The 5,494-nt window shown below is 44.6% G+C and overlaps 1 protein-coding gene across 1 annotated transcript in view; it reads left to right on the top strand.

Moving 5' to 3' along the window:
- LPGAT1 (lysophosphatidylglycerol acyltransferase 1) overlaps positions 1–5,494 on the top strand; it is a 131,502-nt gene that overhangs the window by 27,932 nt on the left and 98,076 nt on the right. The gene's annotated exons all lie outside the window — the stretch shown is intronic.

Here is a 5,494-nt window from a genome sequence, read left to right as displayed (position 1 = left end):
CCCCCCCCCCCCCCCCCCCCCCCCCCCAGCTTCTGGCTGGGGCAGCCAGCAGACGCATGGGCTGCTCCTACCCCCTGGCCATGCTTCCCACTGAGCCCTGGCCTGCACAGGGGGGAAAATAAGCCCCTCCCAAGCCCCACACAGATAGGACAGGTTGCTGCTGCCCCCTGGCCAGGCCATAGTGCTGCCCACCCCGCCCTGCCCTGGCTGTGCTCCTTCTGGCCCAGCCCTATTCTCCACCCTCTGCAGTATCGACTTATGGTGGGATAGGCCCTGCCAAGCCAGGCAGTTGTGGCTGTGGGGGAGTAGCAGGGCTGTCCCTGTCTGCCCAGGCTGAAGGGCTGAGAGGCTGCATGAAGGTACCCACTTGCTCAATCAGCAGCCATCTTGGCTGCTGCCCAGTGCAGGGAGTTGAAAAGAAAAACCTTTTATTTTTACATGGAACCCTGCTTTTTTTTTTTCAGGGCTCCTTTTTCACACACTTCTCTGATTTCTGAAAAAAAAAAAACAAAAAAACTCCCCCCCCATTTCACATTTTCTGCAAAAATTGTAAAATTGTGATTTCACTACATCCCTACGGATGAATCATGCTGCTTTGGCTTCTGCTGCAGACACAACAGGCTTGGTCTGGTAGGCTGGGATAGTGTTTTCCTTTAACCTGAGAAGGTGCTAACGCTTTGCTTTCAGTTCCTCTGCTATGCTTTGAGGGTACAGTGTCTGTTACTCCTTCATAGAAATGGAGTTTTGTGGTCCAGCTGTTTTAAGGCCCCCTAGGACTAATGTTGCCCCTGCCCCCAAGGAATCTCCATTTGCTTAAGCCCACCCTTTTCTAAAGCTCCAGTCTTGAGGATGCATTGGCTGACATCAAGGTTTATGAGCCTCCGTTGGCTCTGTGCTGTTTGCCCTTGCAATATCATCCCAGGATGGAAGTAAATAGGACAGTAGAGAACTCGGCAGACAAGCTGTGCCTATGGAGGTTTTACTTTGATTCAGCATTTATGCAAACAAGACACTGATGGATACCTGCACTTGTAATCTCAAACTCTCAAAATCGGTATTTATAAAATGGGCACAGACATTCTCCAAATAATGTCTGATGTTAGCCAGGCTCTGAAGAGCACTAGGATTTTAAAAGGCGTTGTCAGTCTTCTTTAAGCCAAGGGTGTCAAGCCCATGGCCTGTAGTGCAGTGTTGTCTTGTGTGCAAGGCTCCCAGAGGGCCTGGGAATTTGGGGTTGGGTGCTGATGCAGAAATCCTGTGTACAGACCCCCACTGGGGACACAAGTTGGCAGTTGTTGCAAGCAACAGCTGTTAACCCTTGTGGCTGCTGCTTCTGTTTGCCTGGCTGCATCTAGATCTGGCCTGTGAGGAGCACTGTGGTTTGGATCTGGCCTGGCAGGGGGCAGGTGAATTTGATATCCCTGGTTTAAATCGGTGTTAGCCAACTCTTTTAGCAGGTGTGCTGCAAATTTGCATGCGTCTTGTGGTCCCACCCCACCCCCACACAGTGCTACAGTGACTGCATTCCCCTGGCTGATCTGCTTTTGCTCGGCCTCTGTGCTGTCTGTCACCTCCTAGGTCTGCTGAATGCTACACAGACGTTGCTGTGCCACTTGTGGCACACTTGCTGTGGGTTGGCCTCCCCTGGTTTTAAATAATCTTTGGATATAGAACAAATGATGTTGGGTGGGGGAGTACCCCAAAACACTCTTGTATCCGTAAAATATCTTACCCTGTAGATAGGAAATAAATCGGTGCACTTGGAAAAGCTTTCCTACCTGCTTGTGATATTGGCTAACCAATCCCTGTAATAGGTTGGGTGACTGCTAAAGCCAAGGTGAATTCAGAAATGATTGCTACATACTGTACTCTTTAAAAATAAAAGAAAACTGAGCTCTTAATTTCTTGCTGCTGTTTTTGTTCCCATAGTTACCCATCTGTTCTGCATTTCTAGTTCAGTTTCTGTCAGTATCAGTCTTCTCTTCACTTTACTAGACAAAAAGGATGCAATCTATTCCTATTAATGATAGGTGCTGATTGCAACACAGTATCAGTAACAACATTCTATAAAATTGTTTGATGCCTCTTTCCAGAACCTGAACTGATTTTGATAAATATCAGTGTGTCAAACTTACTGCTTAAAAATCTGACCTTTCAAAATTAAGGAATCATTGAATGATACCAGTGTGAGGTCCAGAGCAGGGATTCAGAACAGAACTAGCAGTTATTGATTTAAGGGCCAGAGTGATGTATTAACCCTTGAGCAGCTTTGTATTTTAGATACTGACACTCAAGTGGCAGTCCCAAATTTACTTGCAAAGATACTGACTACAGACCTGTTTGAGACCTGATTTTTCTGCAGCGAATGTAGCACAAGTAGTGGTTAAATCTGTGAAATTTTTAGCAATTAAACTAATGCAGCATAGTCACACCTTTCTATCACATAGGAAATAAAAATGATATTTTCTGCCATGTTTTTATACCAGTTTTTCCCATATTCCATCAAATATTTTCTTTTAACAGCTTTTTCCCCAGTATATTTTGGGTTTGATTCATCTCTTGTATTTGAAAAACTAAGATGTAACCTCTGTCAAATCCTGCTTTAAAATTTTTATAGTTATTTTAATTAAAGTACAAATGCCTCCTAATATGCTTATAAGAAACTAAGCCAGTGAGAGTAGAAACTGCGTTCTGTTTGTTCCAAAAATAAAACACCCTGTCAAGGTTGCTAAATGATGAGAACATATTTACCTATTGCATCAAATGCAAAATATGTACTTTTACAAAAGAAAGGAAATAACCAGCAAAGGAGAACATACATTTTGAATTTCCCATATAATAATCTTATCCATGTCAAGTTTAAAGAAGCACTGGTTGCTGCAAAACAGCATTACTTTTGACCCATTTGTTGTGAGGCTTTCTAATTAGCTATTGATTTAAATATTTTCTAAAAGATGCTATGAAATTGGAATCAATATCAGTTGATCAATAGAAAAAAATTTTGTAGTAACATAATTTTGTAACAACTGTTGTTGAAAATGATGTCATGTGTTTGATAGAAAAATGTACAATGTCAGGCCTACTAATTTAAATTGTTCCAGTTGAGTGTAGGACTTGCAGGAGCTGGTAGAAGTATGTAGGAATAAAAATAACATGAAGTCCTTTTGAAAAGGGATGTGTGGTTTTTTTTGCATCACCCCTTTATTTTGGGTCATTTAAGGTTCTTTTCTATCATCTGTTTAAACTGGGTTGGAATGTGTGTATTTGTTTATATAGGTAGTGTACAGTTTTTTTAACTAGTCCTTGATTTAGGTACTTATCTCCAGTAATTAAGTATTATCTTTTGAAAACACTTGTCAAACTAAATTTTAAATCTTTGGAACAGAACTGCTATTTCTTGAATTTTATCAGGGTTTCCTTTTTACTTTCTATTTCCATTTCTTTTAAAAGGATCTTAACATATCAGGTGAATGTTTCAGAGGCTTAAATTTTAGATGCAAGCTGCAGTTGCTTAGATTAAAAATATTTTTGCAGAGTCCTTTCTAGTCAGGATGATGCACCTGACAAGACTGGCCCAGTTTCTACCTAGTTAAATTGTTGTGTATGTGAACTGTTACCCTGCACATTGCAGGCCAAGGAATATTTTGGCAGAACACCAGAATGAAGACTAAGAACAATCTTTGTGTTCAGTAATTGGTGCCCAATCCTTTACCACGATGGTGCTCAAACTTCTGGCTTCACAGGCTGGACAAATGGAATGGGGCCAGTCCATGGGCCAGATCCTGTACAGGCTTGGGCCATATGTGTCAGAGGTCAGGCCCCGTGCTGCCTAATATACTGGGCCATGTTGTCTACTCACAGGGCTCCCCATGGGCCCAGAAACTTGACAGCTGAGGAGCAGCAGTTAATTTGACACCAGCAGTCTTTCTTGCCCAAGTGCCAGTGGGGGCTGGACCTGATGATCTTGAAAGGTCTCTTCTGGCCCCTAACATATATGAATCTATAAATGCTGCCACCCGTTTGCCACCACCACACTTTGACCTCTGTAGAGCCCTGTGGATTGAATGACACAGCTCTGTGGGCCTGATCTGACCTGGGGATCTCTGCTAGGCCACAGTGCGAAGGCAGTGAACCTTTCTAGGTGCTTATGACAAACATGTCGCACAAGCAAAGTGTCTGATAATGCTTTGCTTTCCATAGCCTTTTCACCTGTATACTTCCAAAACATTTTCAGAAGGCTCTTCTTAAATGTTACTAACCCAAGTTTGCAGTTGACGTAATGAAATAGAGCAGGTTTGATGTGTTCTCTGCATGTGTTCAAGTGGTGTTAAGGACAACATGTGGCTGTGTCGTATCTAAAGTCATGATTCTGTAGCTAGCTCTGCCACTAACAACAGCAACTCATTTAAGCTCAGTTTCCAGTTTCTCCATCTGAGAAACATTGTCCATTCTCTGCAGAGCAATAATGTCTTTCATTGGAGATGGGGAAAAGACTTTTTTGTGGGTGCGTAGGTGTCTGGCTTTCCTTCCTTAATTTTTTAATAGTGCCAGCCAATTTGAAGTTGATGATAGAAATATTCCAGTGCTGTGATTCTTAGGAAAATGTCTTTAAAAAACAGGTCTCCTTGCCTTTGGCTCATGCAAAATTAAATTTCTAATATCAAAATCTACCTTTTTATCCAGTTTTGTGATTGTAATATGTTTACTTGGATACAGATGAACATTTTTAAATTGATGCATATAACCCAAAACTAGCCTTTCAAAAGACCCTCAGCCCAGGTTCCTTATCTCAAGGAAACGCTGTGATGACTAGAGGTGTACCAATATATCAGTCCAATATTGGAACGGTACTGATATAAAGAAAATTGTCTATATTGGATATTGGCCTGATGGGACTGATAATTTGGCTGATTAAATGCCTGTGCTATGTGCAGCTGCAGCGCAGCACGGAGCAGAGCTGGCAGCATGGAGAGCTGCCTCCAGCTGGTGAGTTGAAAGGGGAGGGGAGGGATATGGGGGCGCAGATCAACACCCCTCAGTGAGGGAGGGGGCAGGCACTGCCCAGCCAGGGGAGAGGGGCGCGTGGGATGGAGGCACGGCTTGTGGGGTGGGGGCAGCTCCTGCCACTGCTTGCACCCTGGGAGGGCAGGGCGTGTGCCCCTGGATCTGTGTGCTGTGGGGTGGAGCTGGAGCTGCGCAGGGCTCTTCTCGGCGGGGGTTGGGCTTGGAGTGGGCTCCGCCAGTGCTGGGAAGAAGCTGCACCCACCCCAGATTTCGCTGCAGCTTTGCTCCCAGCCCCGTGCCACCACTTGGCACCCGGCGCAGTCCTGGCTGAACACCCTACCTCCACCCAAGTGCCAGAAAAAGCCATGGCTGCACCAGGCGGTAGCATGGGACTAGGAGCAGAGCTGTGGCAAAATGTGGCATGCCTGCAGCCTCCTCCCAGCGCTGCTGGACTCCGCTCCACCCCACAGCTGCAGCCTGCCCTGTGCCA

The sequence above is a fragment of the Gavialis gangeticus genome, unplaced genomic scaffold, assembly GCF_001723915.1.
Source record: "Gavialis gangeticus isolate Ggan-Ray unplaced genomic scaffold, GavGan_comp1, whole genome shotgun sequence".
Classification (NCBI taxonomy): Eukaryota; Metazoa; Chordata; order Crocodylia; family Gavialidae; genus Gavialis; species Gavialis gangeticus.
This window is presented reverse-complemented; position numbering and strand designations above follow the sequence as displayed.